This window comes from Equus asinus, chromosome 17 (genome assembly GCF_041296235.1).
Source record: "Equus asinus isolate D_3611 breed Donkey chromosome 17, EquAss-T2T_v2, whole genome shotgun sequence".
Classification (NCBI taxonomy): Eukaryota; Metazoa; Chordata; class Mammalia; order Perissodactyla; family Equidae; genus Equus; species Equus asinus.
Genome location: NC_091806.1, coordinates 11,228,536 through 11,255,302, shown reverse-complemented (window position 1 = coordinate 11,255,302; position 26,767 = coordinate 11,228,536). Strand labels below are relative to the sequence as shown.

The window sequence follows — 26,767 nt, the reverse complement described above, 5'->3', positions numbered from 1 at the left end:
GTATCAGCGCCCCATTCCTTTTTATTGCTGAATAATATTCCATTGTATGAATGAACTATATTTTGCTTATTCATTTATCAGTTGATGGGCTTTCGAGTTGTCTTCACTTCTTGGTTATTGTGACTCATGCTGCTGTGAACATTCGTGTCCGAGTTTTTGTGTGGACATACATTTTCGGTTCTCCTGGGTATATATATAGGAGTGGAATTGCTGGGTCATATGGCAACCCTATGTTTGACCTTTTAAGGAACTGTTTTCACAGCAGCTACACCATTTTACCTTCCTACCAGCGGTGTAGGAGGGTTTCAATTTCCCCACATCCTCATCAACACTTGTTAATGTCTGTCTTTTTTATTTTTATAGCATCCTAGTGGGTATAAAGTGGCATCTCATTGTGGTTTTGATTTGCATCCCCCTAATGATGTTGGGCATCTTTTCATGTGCCATTAGTATACCTTCTTTGGAGAAATAGCTATTTAAATCTTTTGCCCATTTTTAAATCGGGTTGTTTGTCTTCTCATTCTTGAGTTGTAAGTTTCTTTATATGCTCTGGGCATGAGTCCCTTATCAGATACATAATTTACAAATATTTTCTCCCAAATGGGTTGTCTTTGTACTTTCTCAATGGTCTCTTTTGAAGCACGAAAGTTTCAACTGATGAAGTCCAATTTATCTATTTTTTCTTCTCTTGTTTGTGTTTTTGATGTCATAGCTTATAAACCATTGCTTAATCCAAGGTCGTGAAGATTTACACCTATGCTTTCTTGTAAGAGTTTTGTGGTTTGAATGCTTACATTTAGATGTTGACCTCTTTTGAATTACTTTTTGTATACGGTGTGAGGTAGGAGTCCAGCTTCATCTTTTCCATGTGGATATCCCGTTGTGCCAGCATCCCTTGTTAAAAAGACTATTGTTTCCCCCATTGAATTATCTTAGGGAACCATTTGACCATAGCTATAAGGGCTAGATGATATTTTTAGCTTAATTTCTAGCCTTCTCAGACTCCTCAATTTGCCAAGCTTTTCCCATCCTTGATGCCTTTGTGCAGGCTGGTCCTTCACCTGACCTCCACTTGTCTTGGCAGCTGACTATCCTCATTCCCCAGATATTGTCTGTCCCCACAGCCTTCCCCTCTCCCCGAGGCAGTCAGGTTCAGGGCTCTCGGAGCCTTTTGCTCACCCCTCTGTCTATCATTGCTCTATTCACCGTGTATTAAAGTTATTTTTTCATGAGTGGGTATACTTTGAGATCTCCAAGATCAGCAGCTGTGTCTTATTCCTCTTTGAAGCACGTAGCACAGTGCCTGGCACTTAACAGGTGTTTCAGGAACGTTAGTTGAATGACCATTGACTGAAATTTCTGAAAATTATGACTATGCTGAGGACTTTAATGGGAAGACAAAAGGGTAACTTATTGGACCAATGCTTCCCATCCTCTCTCTTTCTCCAATTCCAGAGCATAGTATTGATTCGTTTGTTTGTTTGTTTAAGAAGTTTCTATTGAGTATCTATACTGTGCTAGGCATTGAGCTAGAAGCTGCGGATAACATGGTGAACACACACAGACATCGCCCCTCACCCTTAATAATGTGTACAGTCCAGTGGGTGAAATCAGAGTTCATCAAATAATCATGCAAATGTGAAAAATGTTGGCGCATGTCATCCAACCATCTCTTGTGCTCTCACCTACCTCCGCTTGTGTGTTTGTTGACAATTTGGCCACCTGGCTCCCTGACTTCCTCTGAACCTCTACTCCTGCCATTGTCCACGGCGACTTTAAGATCCACGTGGATGACCATCCATCACTTTGCCTCTCCTTTCTTTTTTTTTCTACTTACTGTTTTTTCCCTTCTCAAAGCCCCAGTGCATGGTTGCATATTCTAGTTAAGTCCTTCTAGTTCTTCTACGTGAGCTGCCGCCCCACCATGGCCACTGACAGATAAATGGCGTGGTTCTGCGACCAGGAACTGAACCTGGGCCACCAAAGTGGTGAGAGTGCCGAACTTTAACCACTTGGCCATCAGGGCTGGCTCCGTGCCTCTCCTTTCTTTCTTTTTCTTTTTCTTTTTTTTTTTTTGAGAAGGATTAGCCCTGAGCTAATGTCCACCGCCAATCCTACTCTTTATGCTGAGGAAGGCTGGCCCTGAGCTAACATCCGTGCCCATCTTCCTCTGCTTTATATGTGGGACGCCACCTCAGCATGGCTTGATAAGTGGTGCCTAGGTCCACACCAGGGATCCGAGCTGGTGAACCCTGGGCCACTGAAGTGCAGCACATAAACCTAACTGCTATGACACTGGGCCAGCCCCCTGCCTCTCCTTTCTTGTTGCCACATTGCCATGATCCCCCTCCTCCACTCCACCTCAGTCACAGAGTCACAGACCTTGTCATAACGATAGCACCTCTGAAGTCTCCATTCCAGCCAGCCCAGGCGGACCGCCACTACATACCTTCCCAGCTCAGCTCTCCCAGGACTCCAGTTCCAACCATTCTCCGACCCTCACGAGATCTTCAGCCCACCACTTTTTTCACTGTCCCCCACCAGCCCTGACCCAGGCCCGCCCTTTCCTCCTCGCCCAACCTGGACGCTGTGGCCAGTATAACAACTGCTCTGTGCCTCCTTTGCTCTGCTGTGTCACCTGCCCAGACCCCAACCCAGGTGAAACCCAACAGGGCGCTCCTTTGCACCCACATCTGGGCTGCAGCATCACGGCTGGAGAGGACACCTACAACTGCCCGGCAGGTCTTGTTTCACGTTTAAGTCTGCGAATGAGTGGACCTCCTCGGCACTGCCCAACGATGCTCCTGCTGTCCCCGGTCACTCTGCCCCTCTCCAAGATGGCTGTGTGTACCTCCTCCCCTTTTCTCCAGCTCCACTGCCCTTCTCCTGCCTGTTCTGGGCTGATGACCTCATCTTCCTACTCACTGAGAAAGCAGAGCCCGGCCGATGCTCATTACCCACCCTAAACTCATGAACCTCCAGCATCGAAACGTACATGCTCTGCCCTCTCTCCTGTTGCAAATTACAAACTGTTCCTGTGCCTGTGTAACGCCAATCTCTCCACCCAGGCCCTGGGTCCCGTTCTTCCTCACCTACTCAAGGACTGACTGCAATTATCTCCTTTCTCGTGAATCACCAATGTCGCCCTCTCCGCCGGAGCGTTCCCCTCAGCATACAGATATGCTGTAAAACTTGCCATCTTGAAACAAAATAGAAAACAAAACAGAAACAGCCTCCATAGAGCTCACGTGCTCCCTGGCCCCTGCCTGATTTCTCTGCTCCTCCTTGTAGCAAAATTCCTCAAAAGACTTGGCATGTCCTCCAACCTTATTTAGTACTTTCCCAGTTTGCTCTCTCAACTCCAGCCACACTGGCCTTCTGCTGTTCTTCGGACTCACTAAGTTCATTCCCGCCCCAGGGCCTTTGCCCCTGCTGTTCCTTCTACCGGGAGTCATCTCTCCACACACATGTGCATGGTTCACTCTCTTATTTCACTGAGGTCTCTGTTTAAATGTCATCTGCTCAGAAAGGCTTTCTCTGCTGCCATTATCTGAAATGGTCACCCTGTCCCTGCCACCACACTAATCCTCACCCAGCTTTATTTTCTTCATGACACTTAGCACAGCCCGACATCCCATTATACATGCACATCTTTATTTGATTATTGTCGCTTCTTTTGTTAGAATGGAAGCTTCCTGGGGGCGTCTTTTGTTCACATTACATCCCCAGCCCCCAGAAGACTGTCTGACACATAGTGGATGCTCAAAAACTATGAATTAATGAATGATGAATGGCTGTACATGATTCTCTGAGATTATAGAGTGGAAGGTGGAGAAAGCTTCCTTGAGGAAGTGTGATACACTGATATTGGGACAAAAAGAGAGGGTTAACCTGGTAAGGTAGGGAGGGACACATGTTCCAGACAAAGGGAGCGTGCAAAGGTCCTGGGGCTGGAAAGAATGAAGCCAATTGGACAAGCTAAGAGAAAGCCTGCACGTGAGCACAGGGAATGAGAGGGAGCCGGTGTGAAATGGGCAGGAGCCAGCCACGCAGGGCCTAGAGGACTGTGGCCCAGCTCTGGCTTCTGTCCTAAAAGCAGTGGGAAACTTTGCATGAAAGGCACAATGTGATTAGATTTGCATTTGAAGAGATCCCTCGACCCACTTACTATTGCTAATAATGACGATATGATGACGGTGATAAACGCTGGCATTTGTCGAATGAAAGGTCTTTTCAAAGTGTTTTCACATCCTCCATTCCAGCCTCCGCTTGTTGAATCCATCCACAAGAGCTGCGGACTTGAGCATATGGTGTGGGCCTGTTACAGAGATCGCATTTCCTGAATCCCAAATCAGGGCACACGGTCTGACAAAGCCCTTTAAAAAAATATATATATATATATACATATATATATATATATATGTATATATATATACACAAAGCTAAGCATTCCAATCACATTTAATTACACATTTAACAAACTGCTTGAATTAAAAACAAAAAATGCCCGGCCATTGAGATTGTTCCAGAAGGTTAGGGGGAAGTTGTTACTGGAAGTAGTACCCCATCCTCACCAAGATGCACCACACCTTTAGAGTGACATGTCCTAACAGTGTTGGGCCATAAGCTCAACAGATCTTGACAACGATTTAAAAGTCAACCAAAGTTCTTCTCCCGCCTCCCCTGAAAAGCAGGGCCAGCGTGAGCCAGCCCTGAGGGCCCGGTGGTTGAAGTTCGGTGCTCTCACCGCTTTGGTGGCCTGGGTTTGTTTCCTGGGTGTGGAACCACACCACTCGTCTGTCAGTAGCCATGCTGTGGCGGTGGCCCACGTGAAAGAACTAGAAGGGCTTACCGCTAGGATACACCGCCATGCACTGGGGCTTTGGGGAGGAAAAACAAAATGAAACAGAAAACAAAAAAAGAGGAAGATTGGCAACAGATGTTAGCTCAGGGTGGGTCTTTCCCTGAGGGAAAAAAAAACAAAGGCAAGGGCTCCTGTGAGTCTGGGGTCCTACTCTTGTTTTGGGGGGTGGACAGAAAGGCAGAGGGAAGGCTGAGGCCTCGACCTCTTGGGGGCCAAGGGCTCAGGGAGTCACGAGCAGAGTGTTCCTTTGGGGAGATGTCCCAGGTTAATATGCTCTGCCCGTTGCTCTCGTGAGCCTTGAGTGACGGGAAACTGCTGAGTTTATGAATGGGAGACACACCCTCAGCGAAGGCAGGAGAGGACAGTGGGTAGGACCAGGCGCAGACGGGGATGGACAAAGATTCCCCATTTAATAGAAACTAGAGACGTAGTGCCCACACGCACGCAAATACACACGAGGACGCTGAAGGCGAGTCCTTCTCTGGGTCTGTCTGGGATGTGGGCAAAGGGGCTTAGGGTGACCTTGCAAATGGACTGGCAGTCCTTAGGAAGTGTTTCTAGAAGTCTCCTGGAGAAAAGCAAGAAGAGAGGGCGACTTTCTGGGCGATGACTGTGGAGAATGGTCAGAAAGGAGAAAGCGGGGAGACCTCTGGGGACCAGGGAATTTATGGCAATCAGCCGTCAGAACTGGGGACATCAATGAGTCACGTTCCTTCCCTTTGCTATTAGTAATTGGCCGGGAAATAAAAGGCTGCGATGTGGTTTTATAACTGCTTTCAAGTAGCAAGAAGGTTTTCCTTTGGAAGATGGGCATGAGCTGTTGGCAGACCTTAGGAGGGAAAAATGGCTCATTCTCCTGCTGGGTCTAGGTTTCAAGAGCTTTTCGGCTCAAATGTAAGAGCTGCCTGGCCCTGGGGTGGCTCAGCGATGACTCAGGGAGGCCTCGGGGTGTCCTGAGGTCTGAGCAGGGGCTGCGGAGTTGGGGATCCCGTGGGAGGTGTGGGGTCCTCCCCCTAAGGCTCCTTCCCTGGGCGGGAGTGGGGGGCAGCGTGGGACTGCCCCCCAGCACCTGCCCACAGCCCGGGGTGCTCTGGAGGGGGCCTCACATGGTGAATGCAACCACTCTCCGGGAAGGCCAATCTCCCCTCCTCTGGGGACAGAGTGGCCGGGTGCGCCATCTGGATGACGACTGCAAAGGGCCCGTGTCCTCTCCAGCGCCATTTGACGTGAGAAGTATGACAGAAGGAAAGCCAAGTGGGAAGAGACAGTGGTCTTAACTGATGGTCCTTAATACATGACCACGTGAACTCACTGCTAGGGCCCCTCTGAGAAAGGGGCGCAGGCGTGTGCGCACACGTGTGTGTGTGTGTGTGTGTGTCGGGGGTTCCTGAAGTTTCCTTAGCTTCAGGGTGAGTCTGGCTGTGGTGCCCAACACTGTACATGATGTCCTTGCACCGTCACAATATTCCTATGAGGTAAATACTCTTCTTTCTCCATTTTCCAGGAGACCAAGACTTGGGAAAGTTAAGAACTTGTCATACAACTAGGGTGTGGGAGGGCAGGAATTTGAAGCAGGTCGCCCCGACTCCAGAGTGTGCATCTCTAACCACCCCTTTCCCCTGCCTCCTCTTAGCCTCCAGGAGCTTGTCATTTCCCAGAGAAGCCAAGCACGTGTAAGTAGTTCCCTCACTTCCTTCCAGTCTCTGCTCTATGCCACCTCATCAAAAAGAGAGGGTTAACCGGGTGACGTAGGGAAGGACAAGTCTTCCAGACAAAAGGAGCGTGCAAAGGTCCTGGGGCTGGAAGGAGAGTGGTGAATTGGATAAGCTGAGAGAAAGCCTGCATGGGAGCACAGGGAATGAGAGAGAGCTGGTATGAGGAGGGCAGGAGCTAGGCCACGCCGTTCCACCTACGTAGAATAGTCCCCCATCCGCAATCCTGTTCTAATTTCCTCTAGTGTACTCTTCTTCTTCTTTTTTTTTCTGGTGAGAAAGATTGGCCCTGAGCTAATATCTGTTGCCAATCTTCCCTTTATTTTCCTCCCCAAAGCCCCAGTACAGAGTTGTATATCCTGGTTGTAGGTCATTCTAGTTCTTCTATGTGGGATGCCGCCACAGCATGGCTTGACGAGCAGTGTGTAGGTCCACGCCCAGGATCCAAACCAGTGACTCCCAGGCTGCTGAAGCATAGTGCACAAACCCAACCACCGGGCCATGGTGCTGGCCCCCTCTCTATTTATTTTCTTTCCCCCTCCCCGCTGCTAGAATGTGAGCTTCATGAGGGCAAGGACTTCATCTGTTTTGCTCAGGGTCGTGTGCCCAGTGCCTAGGACGCTGTCTGGCAATGTAGAAGGCATTCGCTATGCATTTATTGAATTAACCAATTACACAATTAAATAGTTATCATAACCCCTGTTTTTGGTAAACGCCTGAAGAGTGGTTCAGCCAACAGGTGCTATAGTGATTAAAAGACCAAAACCTTTTCAAACCAGGGGATTATTGGAGCAGGTTTCCGAAAGGAAGTTGGCCCGTGAAGGATGGCTAAGCTAATACATATATTTAGGAGGCAGTGGTTGGGGGAGGGAGGGTATGGGTAGCCGTCCAGCAGGCTGCTTGGCATGCCTCCCAGCCTCCGCCAGCCTCCTTGGATGTGGGCCTCTGTGCTATATTCACACCTCATCTAAGTGGGTTGTGAAACGCAGGCACTGGCTACCAAGGGATGCTATGGTTTCTCCTTCCTTGGAGATCTGTAAAAATAGGAATAAGCGATCAACTGTCCTAAATTCTGGAGGAAGGGAAGCGCTGGCATGGTTGGCTCCTGCAGTGTGTTGGGTACTTTAACCTAGTCATGTGATACAAGCATCTCAAGAACTCGTGAGGTTGGCACTATTATCATTCCCCCCATTTCGCCGATGAGGAAACTGAGGCTCGGGGAAGGTAAGTGGTTGTGCAAGTTCACGCACCTGGCACGAGATGCGTCTCTCTGACGGCAGAGCCTACGGTCTTCCCACCGCCCTCTGAGGCTCGGATCTCTCTTCCAGGCCCTCTTTTCAGGACTTGCACAATTTGTATTAGAACAGCACTTGGCACTTCATAAGGCTGACAGTAATCAGCAGACTTGTGACAATGATGGTAGCAAAAGTGGCTCCTGTCACATCACTGAATCCTATTGATCCTGGGGCAACGTTTCTCTGAGGCGGGAGGCTGGACCGCAACCTGTTCATGGCCCCCCTTCAGCGTTGCTCTAGTTACAAAGAGATGGTGTGAGTCGTGGTAGTAACTTGTTAGTCTAGGGGAATTTGGATTCAGGCAGTCCCTGAATTCCACACTGGGTACCAGAGTGGAGGGGTGGTGGCATTAGTGCATTGATGGGTTGTCACACCCCTGTGGGGAGAGAGACGTGGAAGTAAGTGTGTAAGACTTTTATAGGGAAGACGCAGACAGCGGGGAAAGTGAAACCCAGGGCTTGGAAGGTGCGTGAACTTGACCCCTTATGCATGTCGTTTGAGAAGTGGCGTGGGGCTTTGACATCAAACGGTCCTGGGTTCAAATCCTCACTCTGCCATTTCCTACTGGGCAGTCTGGGACGAGTCAGGTGACGCTTCCGTGTCCATCGGCGTTCTTTGCGTGCGTGCACTAGAAACCAACTGTGTCTGCCTTGGGCGGGGGGAGCTCACAGACTGGACAGAAAAGCCTCAGCCCCTGACCTCAGAAAGGGCTGATGGATGTGTCCGTCTTCCCTAGTCTGAGTGTTACTCCATGCAGGCTGAGCATTACAGGAGAGACCTGGGTCCCACGCCACCCTCTGGGCAGGGGGGTGCAGGCTTTGACTGTCGGTTTCCATCATGACCGTATCCAACGAAGGAGGGGTGTTCCCTGAAGCAGAATCGGGGCAGAAACATTGAACAGTAACTGCTGCCTCTGAGCCTCAGTTTACGCATCTATTAAATGGGGGTCATGATGCTGCCCTGCAGAGTTTCGTTCTAAGGATTGGAGTTAATATATCTAAACAGGTTTGCACAAAAAACTTCTAGGAAGCAGTAGTTATTGCTATAATGTAGTCAAATCTTTTTTATTCTTTTTGCGGATGGTCCGTGGTAACTTTTATTTGTGAATTCCAGTGTGCATCTTTTAAAGAAAAGGAACACATCCCTGCATCACTTAAATCATATCAATATCAGTGGTAACACAATTAATAATAATTCCTTTATATCATCTAATAATGTCCATATTCATATTTCTTTGGTGACTTTTAAATCCAGCCCGATGACTTGCACAGCGGGTTCTCTCTCTGGTCTCAGGGAGAATAAGCTCGTTGTAATGTTTGCGTGAGCCGCAGTTGGGAACATACGTCTGTTACAGGAAAGAAAATCATGGACTGTATTTCAAGACTAAATAGAGGCGATGTGGGATTTCCCTCTGTTTTGGTACATTCAGGTCACCACTCCCCTTCTTAGTGTCGTCTGTATTTAACACTGCCACAGTTAATAAAGTCTTTGGTGGTTAAACACGTGCACTAAATCCCCTTCTCCTCCGGGGTGTGAGTCCAAGTCTTCCAGCACAATTCAGCAAACATTTATTGAGTGCCTACTATATGCAAGGGATTTCTCCTTATAACCACTCTCGTGGAGTTTTCGAGCTAAACTTAAGGTTTTTTTTTTCCCCCAGTAAATTTTATACATCGGGAGCCAGATTTGGCTGTCTAAAGTGGGAGAGAAGGAGCAGTCGCATTACAGAATTACTTATCTATGAATTTTAAGATCTACTAAAAGGAACCCTCCTGGGTCCTTTGGGGACAAACATTTCATAATATAAATGTTTAAAAATCTACCAAGGTTTTTTTAAAGGTTAGCCGCTTTGTTTCTTCTCGCCAAGTGATGCTTTTCCTACCAAATACAAGGGCAAGAGATTTGCGAAGAAGGGTGTTCTGCTGAATCTAGGAAACTATAGGCTTTGGGGCCCTGTTGAAGCAGAGAAAGACAGTAATTCCCAATCTGGAGTCTTCCCCAAAGACCGCTGTTTCTAGTTCCCTGAGCCAGAAATCGCTGCCGCCAAGACAGCAAAAAGAAAAAGAAAAGTTCCAAGCCAGGGTTAAAAAGGTACAAAATATAGTGTCTTATAAGACCAGATGTGAGCAACGATGTGGGGAAACGGGCCCCCTTAGACCATATGGCAGCAGGAGCATAAATAGATACAACCTTTCTGGGGGCAATTTGGAAACACGATCAAAGGCCTTAAAAATGATTGTACTTTTGGAATTGATGCCCCCCAAATAAATAGGGCTATATTCAAAGATTTATCCATAGGAATCATCATTGCAATGTTGTGTAATAGTGGAAAATTGGAAGTAATCTAAATGTCCAACCACAGGGACTGATGTAGCTTGGTTCAGTAATTTATAGGCATCCTTCCATAATGGAATGCTAGTCAAGCATTGAAGTGACGTTGGAGATGGGGCTGTCAGTCAGGGTCCGCGGGTCAGGGAATCCCTGAAATTATATGCAAAATTGTGTGTGTGCATATTTTGGGTGGGTAGGAGGTTTCTTACAGATTCTCAGATAGGTACATGACACAAAAGAGTCAAAAATCACCATTGTAGAGGTCAACATCATCCTGGTCCCAAAGCCAGACAAGGATGACACAAAGAAGGAAAATTACAGGTCAATATCGCTGATGAACATAGATGGAAAAAGCTTCAACAAAATATCGGCAAACCAAATACAGAAATACTTGAAAAGGATCATACACCATGATCAAGTGGGATTTATACCAGGGACACAGGGATGGTTCAACATCTGCAAATCAATCAATGTGATACACCACATCAACAAAATGAGGAATAAAAACCACACGGTCATCTCAATAGATGCAAAGAAAGCATTTGATAAGATCCAACATCCATTTATAATAAAAACTCTCAATAAAATTGGTATAGAAGGAAAGTACCTCAACATAATAAAGGCCATATATGACAAACCCACAGCCAACAGCATACTCAGTGGTGAAAAACTGAAAGCCATCCCACTGAGAACAGGAACAAGACAAGGGTGCCCACTCTCACCACTCTTATTCAACATAGTACTGGAGGTGTTGGCCAGAGCAATTAGGCAAGAAAAAGAAATAAAAGGAATCCAAATAGGGAGTGAAGAATTGAAACTCTCGCTGTTTGCAGATGACATGATTTTATATATAAAAACCCATAAAGAATCCATCAGAAAACTATTAGAAATAATCAACAACTACAACAAAGTTGCAGGGTACAAGATCAACTTAGAAAAATCAGTTCCATTTCTATATTCTAATAACAAACTAACAGGAAGAGAACTCAAGAATGCAATCTCATTCACAATCATGACAAACAAAATAAAATATCCAGGAATAAATTTAACCAAGGAGGTGAAAGACCTATACAATGAAATCTAGAAGACATTATTGAAAGAAATGGATGATGACATAAAGAAATGGAAGATATTCCATACTCATAGATTGGAAGAATAAACATAGTTAAAATGTCCATACTACCTAAAGCAATCTACAGTTTCAGATAAAGAAGATGTGGCATATGTATACGATGGAATACTACTGAGCCATAAAAAAGGACAAAATTGTCCTATTTGCAACAACATGGTCGGACCTTGAGGGTATGATGTTAAGTGAAATAAGCCAGACAGAGAAAGACAAACACTATATGATTTCACTCCTATGTAGAAGATAAACAAATACATGGACAAAGAGAACAGATTAGTGGTTACCAGAGGGCAAAGGGGTTGGGGATGGGCACAAGGAGTAACGGGGCACATATGTATGGTGACTGACAAATGATAATGTACAACTGTAATTTTACAATGTTAAAAACTACCATGACCTCAATAAAAAATAATCACCATTGTAGAAAATATTTAAAGTAGAAAGATGTTGACAACATCTTATTAAGTGAGAAAGGGAAGGATAAGTTAAAAGCAAATATAAGATGATCTCATTTTTGTAAAACATGTATATGCGTGTGTGTGTAGGAAAAACATTAAAAGCTTATCCACCACAATGGTAATCATGGTTATCTCAAAATGGTAGGATTATAGGTGATATTTTCTTTTTTCTTTGTTGTATTTTCTAAAATTGTTATCCGTGGCCATGTATTACTATTACAGTTTTAAAAAACCTTTTTTTTTAACATAAGAGTATGGACCCTGTAGCCTAGAACCACACTGCCTGGGTCCCAACTTCTCGGCTGAGGGTCCTACAGTGAGTTTCTTAACTTCTCTAGGCCTTAATTTCCTCATCTGTAAAATGGAGATGATAACAGTTCCTGTCAACAGCTGTAAAACACAAGGGGTGGCACCAGGTCAGTGCTCAGTGAAGGTTGACTATTGTTAGCAAGACAAAGGTGAGGCACTGTGTTGTGCTAACGACCTTTGGAGGGACACAGACTTCGGTGTGACTAGGTTCACCACTCCTTAGCTGGTGACCCCATTGTATGAGCCTTACTTTTTCCATCTGTAAAATGGACGCAATAATATTTACCTGGCTGGGCTGATTTCAGCACTAGAGAAATACATGTGCCTAATGCACAATAGGGACTCAAAAAATTATGGGAATGCTCCAACTAAAGTAGCATCGTATCCTCGGGAAATTGGCAATCACTGTTTAGCGAACTAATCCTTTTGCTTTTTTTCACACCTTAACACAAATCTCCTCATTTACCTCACGCTACAAACACTTCAGTGCAGAGGCTGGCCTAGCCCAGGGCCCTTTGAAAAATATAACGTTTCACTCGTCTAGCTGATATTGCCATTGTGACTAGAAATAAGTGGAGTTATTATTATGACCTGGTCCTGGGATGAATCATGCTTGTTCTCTGTTTCTATTCCATTTATCTCCTTTTTCTGGAACTGAGCTGCTGACCACAACAAATATTGCCTATGAAAGAGGACCTATTAGAGTCAACTAGAGCTTGGCTATCCTCTTCTTTCAAGTTCCTTGTGTGTTCCACACTCCACCTCTATGAATTATCTAATTAAGATATGACCTTGCTGGGGCCATCATCTCTTCTGAAATTTTCTTAGCTTTTGGTGTTTGCTCAATATCTGTACGTGCTTGTCATCGTGCGAAGTCTTCGTCATATGTAGTCTTGTCTAAACCGAAGGCTGATTCTTCTCTTGCCTTCGTACTCCACATCCAATCCACTGGCAATTCTGTTGGCTCTTCTTTCAAAATATGTCCAGAATCCCACCACTTCTCCCCACCTCCACAGCGACCACCCTTGCCCAAGCCACCATCAACTCTTACCTGGATTTTTAAAAAATAGACTTTATTTTTTTAGAGCAGTTTTATGTTCACAGCAAAATTGAGTGGAAGGTTCAGTGAGTTCCCATGTACCACCTCCACCCCTCACCCCCCACAGCCTCCTCCATTGTCAGTATCCCTCACCAGAGTGGTACATTTGATACAGTCAATGAACCCACATTGACACATCGTTGTCACCCCAAATCCGTAGTTTACATGAGGGTTCACTTTTGGTGGTGTACACTCTATAGATTTTGACAAAAGTGTCATGACATGTGTCCCATTAAAGTATCATACAGAGGAATTTCACTGCCCTGAAAATCCTCTGTGTCCCGATTGTTCATCCCTCCCCCACCTCAGCTCCTGGCAACCACTGATCTTTTCACTGTCGCCATAGTTTTGTCTTTTCCAGAATGTCATATGGTTGGAATCCTATAGTATGTAGCCTTTTCAAGTTGGCTTATTTCACTCAGTAATGTGCATTTTAAGTTCTTCCATGTCTTTCATGGCTTGATAGATAATTTTTTTCTAGTGCTATATAATGTTCCGTTGTCTCAATGGATCACAGTTTATCCATCACCTACCGAAGGACATCTTGGGGGCTTCCAAGTCTTGCCAATTATGAATAAAACTGCTCTCAACATCCGTGTGCAGGTTTTCACATGGACATAAATTTTCAACTCCTTTGGGTAAACAGCAAGGGTCATGATTGCTGGAGCGTATGGTAAACGTATGTTTAGTTTTGTAAGAAACCATCGACCTGTCTTCCAAAGTGGCCGCACCATTTTGCATCCCCACCAGGATGAGAGTTCCTGTTGCTCCACATCCTTGTCAGCTTTTGGTGTTGTCAGTATTCTGGATTTTGGCCATTCTAATAGATGTGCAGTGGTGTCTCACTATTGTTTTAATTTGCATTTCCCTAACAAGATATAATTTGGAGCATCTTTTCATGTGCTTGTTACCATCTGTATATCTTCTTTGGGAGATGTCTGTTAAGATCTTTGACCCACTTTTTAATCGAGTTGTTTGTTTTCCTATTGAGTTTTAAGAGTCTTTGAATATTTTGGATAACAGTCTTTATCAGATATGTGTTTTGCAAACATTTTCTCACAGTCTGTGTCTTCTCTTCTCATTCTCGTGACAGTGTCTTTCACAGAGCAGAAGTTTTTAATTTTAGTGAAGTCCAGTTTATCAATTGTTTCTCTCTTGGATCACACCTTTGGTGTTGTATCTAAAAAATCATCACCAAACCCAAGATCATCTAGATTTTCTTCCATGTTATCTTCTAGGAGTTTTATAGCTTCGTGTTTTACATTTAGGTCTATGATCCAATTTTTTTCATGCGCCTTCACCTACTTTATGATCCATTTTGAGTTAATTTTTGTGAAGGGTGTAAGGCTGTGTCTAGATTCATTTTTTTTGCATGTGTATGTCCAGTTGTTCCAGCACCATTTGTTGAAAAGATTATCTTTTCTCCGTTGTAATGCCTTTGCTCCTTTGTCAAAGATCAGTTGACTATCTTTATGTGGGTCTATTTCTTGGCTCTCTATTCTGTTCCTCGTATATGTACCTTATATAAATTTTGTACATATTTTGTTAGGTTTATACTTAAATTCATTTTTGGGGGACTGCTAATAAAAATGGCATTGTGTTTTTAATTTTAAATTCTACTTGCTCATTGCTGGTACATGGGAAAGTGATTGACTTTCGTATATTAACCTTGTACCCTGCAAACTTGCTATAATCATGTCTTAGTTCCAGGAGGTTTTTTGTTGACTTTTTCAGATTCTCTACATAGACAATCATGTCATAAGTGAACAAAGAGTTTTATTTCTTCCTTCTCGATCTGTATACCTTTAATTTCCTTTTCCTGTCTTATTGCATTAGCTAGGACTTCTAATATGATGTTGAAAAGGAATGGCAAGAGGGGACATCCTTGCCTTGTTCCTGATCTTAGTGGGAAAGCTTCCAGTTTCTTACCATTAAGTATGACATTAGTTGTAGGTTTTTTGTACATGTTCTTTATAAAGTTCAGGGAATTCTCTATTCCTAGGTTGCTGAGAGTTTTTATCATCAATGAACGTGTTATTTTGTCAAATACTTTTCCTTCATCATTGATATGGTCGTGTAATTTTTCTTCTTTAGCCTGTTGATGTGATGGGTTACATTAACTGATTTTTGAACGTTGAACCAGCCTTGCATACCTTGGGATAAATCCCACTTGGTCATGGTGCATAATTCCTTTTATACATTTTTGGATTAGATTTGCTAATATTCTTTTGAGCACTTTTCCATCTATGTTAATGACAGTTACTGGTCTGTAGTTTTCTTTTTTTGATGTCTTTGTCTGGTTTTGACATTAGGATAACTCTAGCCTCATAGAATGAGTTAGGAAGTATTCCCTCTGCTTCTATCCTTTGAGAGATTGTCTATTTCTATAATTTCTTCCTTAAATTTTTGGTAGAATTCACCGGTGAACCCATCTGGGCCTGATGCTTTCTGTTTTGAGGGGTTATTAATCACTGATTCTATTTCTTTAATATGCCTAGGCCTATTTAGATTGTCTATTTCTTCTTGTGTGAGTTTTGGCAGACTGTGCCTTTCAAATAATTGGTTCATTTTATCTAGGTTATCAAATGTGTGGGCATAAAGTTGTTTATAATATTCCTTGATTATCCTCTTAATGTGCATAGGATCTGTAGTGATGTCCTATCTTTCATTTCTGATGTCAGTAATTTGCGTTCTCTCTTATTTTTGCTTAGTTACCCTGGCTAAAGGCTTATCAGTGTTATTTATATTTTCAAAGAACCAGCTTTTGTTAATTTCTCTATTGGTTTCCTGTTTTCAATTGCATTGGTTTCTGCTCTAATTTTTTTTTTTTTTGGAGGAAGATTAGCCCTCAGCTAACTACTGCCAGTCCTCCTCTTTTTGCTGAGGAAGCCTGGCTCTGAGCTAACATCCGTGCCCATCTTCCTCTAGTTTATACGTGGGACGCCTACCACAGCATGGCTGCCAAGCAGTGCCATGTCCGCACCCGGGATCCGAACCAGCGAACCCCGGGCCGCCGAGAAGCAGAACGTGCGAACTTAACCACTGCGCCACCGGGCCGGCCCCTGCTCTAATTTTTATTATTTCTTTTCTTCTTACTTTGGATTTAATTTGCTCTTCTTTTTCGAGTTTCCTAAGGTGGAAGTTCAGATGATTGATTTTAGATCTTTCTTTTTTTCTAAGATATGTACTCAGTGCTATAAATTTCCCTCTAAGCACTGCATTTGCTGCCTCTCACAAATTTTGATAAGTTGCATTTTCATTTTTATTTAGCTCAAAATATTTTAAAATTTCACTTGAGACTTCTTCTTTGAGTCGTGTGTTATTTAGAAGTGTGCTGTTTAATCTCCAAGTATTTGGGGATTTTCCACTTATCTTGCTGTCATTGATTTACAGTTTAATTCCATTGTGGTCTGAGAGCAGACGTTGTGTGGTTTAGCTTCTTTCCGTTTTGTTAATGTGTGTTTTGTGGCCAGAATGTGATCTACCTTGGTGAGTGTTCCATGTGAACTTGAGAAGCATGTGCATTCTCCTGTTGTTGGATGAAGTAGTCTATAGATGTCAATTACGTCCAGCTGATTGATGGTCCTATTGAGTTCAACTATGTCCTTGCTGATTCTCTGCCTGCTGGATCTGTGCATTTCTGAGAGAGGGGTGTTGAAGTCTCCTACCATAATCGTGAATTCATCTATTTCTCTTTGCAGTTCTAGCACTTTTTGCCTCATACACATTAAGGATACATACATACATACATACATTAAGGACTGATATGTCTTCTTGGAGAATTGACCCCTTTATCATTATGTAATGCTCCTCTTCAACCCTGATAACTTTCCTTGCTCTGAAGTCTATTCTGTCTGAAACTAATACAGGTAGTCCTGTTTTCTTTTGATTAGTCTTAGCATAGTATATCTTTTTCCATCCATTTACTTTTTTTTTTTTTCTGAGGAAGATTCGCCCTGAGCTAACATCTGTGCCAGTCTCCCTCTATTTTGTATGTGGGTTGCCACCACTGCCTGGTCACTGATGAGTGGTGTATGTCCACGCCTGGGAACTGAGCCAGGGCCGTCAAAGTGGAGCATGCCCAACTTAACCACTAGGCCACAGGGCCAGTCAACCATCCATTTACTTTTAATCTATATATGTCTTTATAATAACATGGGTTTCTTCTCAACAACGTATAGTTGGGTCTTGTTTTTTGATCTACTCTGACAATCTGTCTTTTAGTTGGTTTATTTAGACCATCGATGTTTAAAGTGACTATTGATATAGTCGGATTAATATCTGCCATATCTGTTACTGTTTGCTATTCATTGCCTTTTGTTCTTTGTGCTTATTTTTGTCTTCCACTCCTTTTTTTCCTTTCATGGTTTTAATTGAGCACTTTATATGATTCCATTTTCTCTCCTTTCTTAGCATATCAGCTATACTTTTTTTTATACATTTTTTTACTCTTGTTAGTGGTTACCCTAGAGTTTGCAACATACATTTACAACTAATTCAATTCTGCTTTCAAATAACATGATACCATTTCACGGGTAGTGCAAGTACCTTATGAAAACAAAATAATCCCAATTTCCCCGTTCTGTCCTGTGTTCAGTTGCTGTCATTCCTTTCACTTACACATAAGCATGTGAGCACACATACACACATATACATACACATAATGGAATACATTTTTGCTATTACTATTTCGAACAAACTGTTATCTGTTCAATCAATTAAGAATAAGAAAAATAAATGTTTTTATTTTGTCTTCACGTGTTCCTTCTCTAATGCTCTTTCTTTCTTTCTGTAAATGTAAGCTTTTGACTGACATCATTTTCCTTCTCTCTAAAGAACTTCTTTTAATATTCCTGCAAGGCAAGTCTACTAGCAACAAACTTCCACATTTTTTGGTGTGTCTGAGAAAGCCTTTATCTCTCCTTTACTTGTGAAGTATAATTTCAAAGGGTACAGAATTCTAGGTTGGTGGGTTTTTTCTCTCAGTACTTTAAGTATTTCACTTTTCTCTCTTCTTGCTTGTGTGGTTTCTTAGGAAGTGTTGGATGTATTTCTTATCTTTGCTCCTCTACAGGTAAGGTATTTTTTCCTCTGGCTTCTTTTAAGATTTTTTTTCTTTACCTTTTATTTTCTGCATTTTGAATATAATATGCCTAGGTGTCGTTTTTTGGCATTTACCCTGCTTGGTGTCCTGGATCTGTGGTTTGGTGTCTGACATTAATTTGAGGAAATTCTCAGTCATTGTTGCTTCAAATATTTCATCTGTTCCTTTCTCTTTTTTTTCTCCTTCTGGTATTCCCATTATGTGTATATTATACCTTTTGTAGTTGTCCCACAGTTCATGGAGATTCTCTTCTATTTTTACCATTCTTTTTTCTCTTTACTTTGCAATTTTGGAAGTTTCTATTGAGATATCCTCAAGCTCAGCAATTCTTTCCTCAGCTGTGCCCAGTCTACTAATGAACCCATCAATGACATTTTTCATTTGTTACAGTATTTTATCTCTAGCATTTTCTGATTCATTCTTAGAACTTTATCTCTCTGCTTACATTGCCCATCTGCTCTTGCACACTGTCTGCTTCATCTGTAAAGCCCTTAGCATATTAGTCATAGTTGTTGTAAATTCCCAGTCTGATAATTCCAGCATCCTTGCTATCTCTGAGTCTCGTTCTGATGCCTGTTCTGTCTCTTCAAGCTGTGTTTGGTGGGCTTTTTTTTTTTTTTTTTTTTGCCTTTTAGTATGTTTTGTAATTTCTTATTGATGGCTGGACGTGATGTACTGGGTAAAAGGAACGGTAGTAAATGGGCCTTTAGTAATGGAGGGTAAAGTGCGTGGGGAGGGAAGCATTCTACAGTCCTATGATTACGCCCCATCTTTCAGTGAGCCTGTGCCTCCCAACTGTGAAATTTACAGGTGCTTTTCAGCCCCTCCTCCTTAGGTGGGACAGGATGGCTAGAGAGGGCTGGAGTTGGGTATTGCCCTTCTCCATGTTGGTTCGGCTTTGGAAAATCCCTAATAGTTTAGGCTCTGATAAAATAGTTTCTCTTGAGGGTAAGCCTTGATAAGAACAGAATGGTCTGGTGTATTTCAAAATTATCCCTTTTCCTTTAGCCATGCAGGAAGAAGGAGGGGACCTTCTCCAATGTTCACTACGAGAACCTAGTTGAGTTTCTGGAGGTAAAACTCACAATGGTGGGGACACCCCTCAATGACTGAGTCCCCCTGGAGTTTTTAACTCTCAGACGTGTCCACACTGAGCCTCCAGCAGTTTGTCAATTACAATTTAGGTTTTCCTACCCCAGGGCGGGTTTCCATGGAGGTTTCTGCTCCTGGTCTCTGCTCTGGTCAGTTGTGACTCTATTTACTTGCTTGTCTGTCTCTCCAGATTTTGCCAGTGGTGGTTTGCCCCGAGACCTCACTTCTCTGACGGATCTCGGAAGCATTGTTGCCTTTTCAATTTGTTCAGCTTTTTGCTTGTTGTTAGGACCAAGAGGCAACTTCCAAGCTCCTTGCATGCTGGACCAGAAACTAAAAGTCTCATGTGGAATTTTGCCTTAGCCTCCTGACCGGTTTCCCTCTTCTGCCCTTGCCCACAACACAGCAGCTCAAATGAGACTTTAAAATGTCAATTAGATTCCGTTCCTTTCCTGCTCAAAACCCTCCAGTGGCTCCTCGTCTCACTCTGAGTAAAAGCCAAAGTAGTGGGCCTACCGGGCCCTGTACGTCTGCCTCATCTCCAATACTCTGCCCTGATCACCATCTTCTGTCTGACCACAAGATCTCCTCCAGCCATCCTGGCTGCCTTGGTGTTCCTTGAACTTTCAAGGTTGCTCTTACCACTGGGCCTTTGCACTTGCTGTTCCCTCTGCCTGGAATAGTCTTCCTCCAAAAATTTGCATAGCCCAGTCCTTCCCTTTTTTTAGCTCTTGGTTCAAATGTCACCATCACAGTAAGGCATTCCCTGATCACCCTATAGACTATAGGAACTCTTCCCAAATCAGCCCACTGGCTTCTTTCCCTGTTTTATTTTCTCCATAGCATTTATCACTATCTGATATACCATATATTTCACTTTTTTTGTTTGTTTCTTTGTTTACTTTCTTCTCCCACTAGAATGCAAAGCCCATGAGGGCAGGGGTTTTTAATCTGTGCTGTCCACTATTGTATCATCAGTGTCTAAAGTAATACCCGGCATACAATAAGTCCTCGATGAATATTTGTCAAATGGATTATTATCATACTCACATAGATGAGGCAAGGGACGCGGCTAGAGTTCAAACTCAGGTCTTCCTGACTCAAAGCTCGTGTTCTGAACGACTCTGTTACAATGCCATTCAATTCTGTGTAGAATATTGAATATCTGATGCATTCTTCCAAATGGCTATTTCCTAAATTCCTGGCAGTTTTCTATTTCGTAGATCTCACTGGAGTTGATTTTTCTGAGTTGGTGAGAACGCTCTATGAACTGCATCCTAATATTTCCTCGAGATCATTGCATTGCAAAATAGGCTGAAGTCAGAGTCCTCGCTGCCTTACCTGCAGGCCCCCCTCTCTTTCATCTCGCTTCACTACACCTGTCTGCCAGCGAAGGCCAGAACAGCATTGCTTCCGGCCAAACGCACTCTCAGGTTAAGTAGTCGCTATCATGCGATCTGCGAAATAAACTATAAAACCCAAACACACCACTGATCGTCCCTCAACTTTGCATGTTTTACGGCTTTTCAATGCCTTCAAATACATTATCTATTTGATGCTTATAATGATGCTCGAGAGATCATTGCTTACCCCTCTGCTGAGATGAAAACACGGGTCACAATTGTGCTGGGACTAGAACTCGGGTCTTCTGACCCCAAAAGCCCAATTCCTCCTCAAACCAAGCTCCCGTCAGCTGATTGCAGTCCTGTTTATCCCCAGCTTTACTCTAAAGTTCTGCCGACGTTCATTCGCACCCAGCACCTGGAATCTTGGTGGTTGAAATGAATTGCGTAGGCAGGGTGAGACCGGCAGTGTTTTGGTCTCGTGTCGTTTTTAGCTGCCCAACATCCTACTCCCTTCTTTTGGTAACAGCTGCAAATTTCAGGTTTGGACAATTACCTCTGCTCCCCGGTTGCAGTCTTCGTTGGGCTGTCTCTCAAGGCGGCAAAGGAGAGGACATTTTACTCAAGCCAAGCCAATCAGATTCAAAGAACTGGGGTCTTAACCAGAATGGCAGAAGGACAAAATGAAGGTGTGCAAGAAGCAGTGTCCTAAGGTGGTTGCTTAGCTCCCATTGCAGGATGTCGTGGCTGTCATTGTTCCCAACTCTTCCAGCCTCATTCTCAGCAGTCTCTTGATTCTGTGAGCTGGTCCTGTCCTCCCGATATATCCCTTGCTTAGGTTAGCCAAAGTTTGTTTCCGTTGCTTGCAACCACAGGATCCTGCCTGGAGTAGGGAAGAATTATGGGACGGCCGGCGTCCTTCAGCAAGGCTGGACTCTTCTTCAAGATAAGCTGGGGTGAGTGAGTGCGCTGTGGTGTCCTCCTAGGTTGTGGATCAGTGTGTGCCGGCCTGCTGGCTTCTCACCTGGGACCTCAGGCCCTGGCATGGGTGTGGGACCTGGCAAGGCCCTCAAGCAAATGAAGGGCCAGGTTGAGGAGGATGTGAGTAGAATAGGGCTTTCGGGTACTCCTTAAGAACTTGGAGGAGAGAACAAGGAGGTTCAGGGGGTCTTAACAGAGCTGCAGGAGTTGTCCGGGCAGGAAGAATGAGACCCAAACTTGGAAAACAAGTTTTGCTTTGCTGAGAAAGTTTTGTGAAGGCCATGGCTCCCGTGTCACGTTCAAGGCCCCAATTCCCATATTCTAGATAAATGGAAAAATTATTCAGCAGTGATGATGGAATGGGGAGTGGTGCTGGTACATTAAAGGGGGATTCATGGCTGCCATCCCCAACACGCAGAGAACAGAGACTTGTCTCCCGGGCGCCCCCTCCCCACTGCTGGTTGTGACGCCCACCACCCACCTTCTCTGCCGTGGACAAAGTTCACTGCATTTCCCTTGTTCACTCTCATGGGTCAGGTGTAAGTCACTCAGTTGTCCCTTCCAGGCCCTCCTTGCTATTTGGCGGGAATCCGCGTGCTCTGGAGCCCAGGCAGGCCAGGCACGGTGGCCGGCACGTTCCCGTAGGGCGTACAGGTTCTCACAGCAACTTTGTGAGGTAGGACTATTATCCCGGCTTGTAGATGAGGAAACTGAGCCACTGAGAGGTTAAACAACTTGTCTAAACTAGGTGACATAACTAATAAGTGTCAGAGCCTGCCCTGGACTGGGATTTGGCCAGTTCCAAAGCTCTTCAGGAGTCCTGCAGCTCAGCCCTAACCTGACTGCTTTCCAGCTCTGTGACACTCAGGTCCTGGTTCAATTATCAGTAAAATAATGGTAGAGGTTGGAGGTGGAGCTGGGTTCCCATCCTGTGCTCACTCTAGTAGGTCGGTTGGTGGCCGTCAGAAGGGCCGTGCTGAGGAATATTCAGAGGTCATGCTAAGCTCATTAGGAAAGAGTTCTGTGATCAATTGGTGATGTCTGCCATGGCCTCGGAGTGAGGAGAGACGGTGTGTAGGTCACTGTTAGCTATCCCTGGCCTAAGTGATCGTGAGGGAATGTTGGTTGTTAAATGTTACGAGTCCTTGATTTAAACATCCTGAACTTTTAATATATAACCCATCCTGCCCATAGTCTTTCCTGTCCTCTTCCTGTTTTTCCTCTGGATACGTCCTCTCAGTTTTCTACAACTGTCCAAAACTCATCGTCTTAGATTCATTGACTCAATTGCTAGAGGATCTCCTCCACCCAAGCTAGGACACGTAAATATATCTGTTACCTATTGCTGTGTAGCCAACCATGCCAAAGCTTAACGGCTTAAAACAAAAGTGATTTATTTCTCACGATTCAGTGGCCTCACTGGGTAGCTCTGCCCCACGTGTTGTTGGCTGGGGTCACTCCTGTGCCCACATTCAGTTGAGAACTTGACTGGGGCACCTCGGTTCTCCACAGGTGGCCTTGTGCATCTCCGTGTGGTCTCTTTCTCCAGCAGGATGGCCTGGACTTTCTTCCCACGTGGCAGCTGGGTCCCAGGAAGGACATTCTGAGAGATCAAGCCCTGATGTGTACGCACTTCTCAAGCCTCTGCTTGAGTCGCACTTGCCGATGACTAAGGCCCTGGGTAAGTACAGAGTCGGCGTGGCATTCCAGGGGAAGGTAATACACAGGGGCTGAAATACCAGGAGATACGGGTCATTGGGAGCTGCCCACGTAACGATCTATCATAATAAGCAGTTCCAAATATTCTCAAGAATTCCTACGATGCGTTCAAGTGATCATGAAGCACTTATTGATGGACTAGGTGCTAAGTTATAAGACAGGGCCCTGAGTTTGTGGCATTTCCAGTTCAGTAGCTACATAGAACAGACTCTGCAAGAGAAAGCAATAGAAGCTGGCGGGAGTGGATTCCAACATACAGTCGTATGTTCCAAAATTTTACTGTGGACCAATTGTTTGGAATATTTTTTACATAAACAAAATGGCTGGGCCACAAAACCTGTTTAACCCATAATATAGATAAATTGTCATAGGGTGTCCTAAACTTCACACATTTGTGCACCAGGTTCATGGTTTCTCCCATCGACATGTTCACTGGAACAGTTACTTAACATTTTCCTTTGATTCAATTTACTTTTAAGACTTTTTATTTTTAAATAAAATTTTATATCACTGCTGTAAAAGCAAAATCAGTGTCATTTGCCACAAATATGAGTAATATAAATAAATAACGTATTAATATAAATAGATGTAAATTCAGCTAAAATGAAAAATAGTGAGCACAGCGAATGCCGGCAAGGACGTGGAGAAACTGGATCACTTATACGTTGCTGGGGCAAATGTGGAATGGTAGAGGCACTCTGGAAGGCAGTTGGCCAGTTCCTCTCAACACTGAAAATGGACTTATTGTACAACCCAGCAATTACATTCTTGGGCACTTATTGCAGGAAAAAGTAAGACATTTTTATGCAGGAATTTGAAATTTGCATGTGAATATTCATAGCAACTTTATTTGTAATAGCCAAAACCTGGAAACTACCCACATGTCCTTCAATAGGTTAAACTATTTGTGGTACGTCCATACCATGGAATACTACTCAACAGTAAAAAGGAATGAATTGATAGGCACAACTTGGATGAGCCTGATGGAAATTATGCTGAGTAAAAACACCAATCCCAAAAGGTTATGCCCTGTATGATTCCATTGATATAACATTTTTGAAAAGACAATTTTTTTTTTTTTTTTTGGTGAGGAAGATTGGCCTTGAGTTAACATCTGTGCCAATCTTCCTCTATTTTGTATGTGGGGCACAGTCACAGCATGGCTTGACAAGCAGTGTTAGGTCCATGCTCGGGATCTGAACCTATGAACCCCGGGCTGCCAAAGCAGAGTGCAAGAAATTAACTGCTACCACCGGGCCAGCCCTTGAAAAGAGAAAATTTTGAAAATGGAGAACAGAGTTGAAAGATGGGGGAGAGAGTGTGCCTGTGGCTATAGAGAGGGAACATAAGAGAGGCTTGAGGTCACATGGCAGTTAAGTATCTGGATTGTGGTGGTAGTTATACAAGGCTGTACACACTGATAAAATTGCATAGAACTATACGCACACACACGAGTACATGTGAAACTGGTGGAATCTGAATAAACTCTATGGATGGTACCAATACTAATTTTTTGGTGTTAATATGATGCTATTGTTGTGTAAGATGTGAAGATTGGGGAAGATTAGGAGTAGGGGATATGGAACGTCCCTCTCCATTTTCTTGCAACCTCCTGTAAATCTAATATTATTTCAAAGCAAAAAGTAAAAAAAAAAAAAATTTAACTCAGAACAATTAAAATAAAATATGTTTCTCAGTATACTACCTAAAATACCTAAACTCACTTCAAATATCACCAGTGGTGCCTGGACCCCACAGCGGGAGATTCCGACCTGTGGGAGTAATAGAGCTAATCTAGGTTAAGGAACGAGGGTAGGACACTACACAGGATTGGAGAGGGGAACAGCGATAAGCACTTAGTGCTTACTGTGTGTCAGGCACTATTCCAAACTCTTTTCAGATGCTAATTCATTGAAGTTTCATAATGACCCTGTGTGGAAATGTTGGTTCCCCGGGAACCGGATGTGGAGGCAGAGTTCTGCATGCGGGAAGTGGAGATGCCCTTCAGGGACACCTGTGTGGCGGGAGGGACACCAGCCTGAGCAGAGGGAGTTGAGTGTTGGGCGGTTACAACAGAGGTCGCAGCAGAGCCAACGGGGGGCTCTGGAGCAAGGGCGGCCTTCAGAGTTGTCCCAAGTAAAGCAAGGCGGCTGAATTACTTTGCCTCTTCATCAGCAAGTCCGTGGATGCAGGCTGCCCCAGGGAGAGGCAGAAGCTTGGGCTGAGCAGCTTCCTCTGACTGAGGACCATGTCTGGAGAGGAACTGAGCTGTGAGCTGCTAGCACTTCTAGAAGCTGGGGGAATGAAAACCTCAGCCCTGGGAAGGGGCATGTGCACAGCACACCAGTGTCCACTACAGTCCACCCCTTGTGCTCAGATCCATTTGCTTAATATAGTAAGTTTGCCTCCTCTGGAAGGTTCTCCAGGATTCTTTTTCTGGGGAAACACGGAAGAGGGAGGTGGTAGGACAGACAGCTGCCCCAACTCCAGGCTACCACTTATGTTCATTGCTACCTCCTCTCTACGCATTCTGGATTCCCCTCACTCTTGGTTTGCACCTCAGCTGGTTAGGCAGCTTGTTTAGCCTCAGGCTGTGGTTGCTGCGTTTGTCCATGTACCGTCAATATTGGACAGAGAGTTTGAAGAGATGCCCCAGTGAATCATCTGCTGTCAAATATCTTCTTTGTTCTCATTTGATAACAGCAGTCCTACCTCCTCCTGGTGACCAGGGTCAATTGCCCCAGCCAGGATGATGACTCCTTTCCTTGCCTGCTGGTCTCTTGGCACAAGACACTTGAAGACATCATGTATGTTGAAGTGGAAGTTGGATCACTGTATCCCTCAGAGAAGGAAGCTTCTAGGAATCAAGACCCCTAGGCTCCTAGAGCTGAGGTCACTGGGATCAATGATAAGCAGAGCCACACCTGCTTCCACCCCTTGGTCCCCAGACCTACTTGGTTCGCAGCACCATGTAATGGTCATTGATTTAGGGTCTAAATGATGTCCTGGAGGATGGCGTCCATCTTCACAGGACATTACCTTCAAGCTAGTACTTTGGCTGTACTTTCAAAAGACCATTCATTCCATCACTCTGTGTGGTCAGCAGCTTCTGGGTGGTACACAGGTCACAGACCACTGGATCTCATGATCTTATGTCCACAGTCACACTTCCCTTATGCGTCCCTTGGTCTGATGCAGCATCATGTGAGATTCTGTTGCAGTGTATCACTCTGTAAGCTCTCAGCTCATGGTGTTAGTTGAGGCCTTGTAGTCAGGAAAGACAAATTCACGCCTGGAATGTACTTTAAGTCCAGTCCACTCCACCTGCCAG

The 26,767-nt window shown here is 44.2% G+C and overlaps 1 long non-coding RNA gene across 7 annotated transcripts in view; it reads left to right on the top strand.

The window, feature by feature from the left end:
• The window catches only part of LOC139040748 (uncharacterized), a 70,970-nt gene that overhangs the window by 25,305 nt on the left and 18,898 nt on the right, over positions 1-26,767 (top strand). For 5 of the 7 annotated variants that reach the window (XR_011495065.1, XR_011495062.1, XR_011495061.1 and 2 more), the window contains exon 2: positions 23,267-23,398. This is a non-coding gene — a long non-coding RNA (uncharacterized lncRNA). The remainder of the gene's footprint in view (positions 1-23,266; positions 23,399-26,767) is intronic. The other 2 variants (XR_011495064.1, XR_011495067.1) reach the window with 1 other exon arrangement.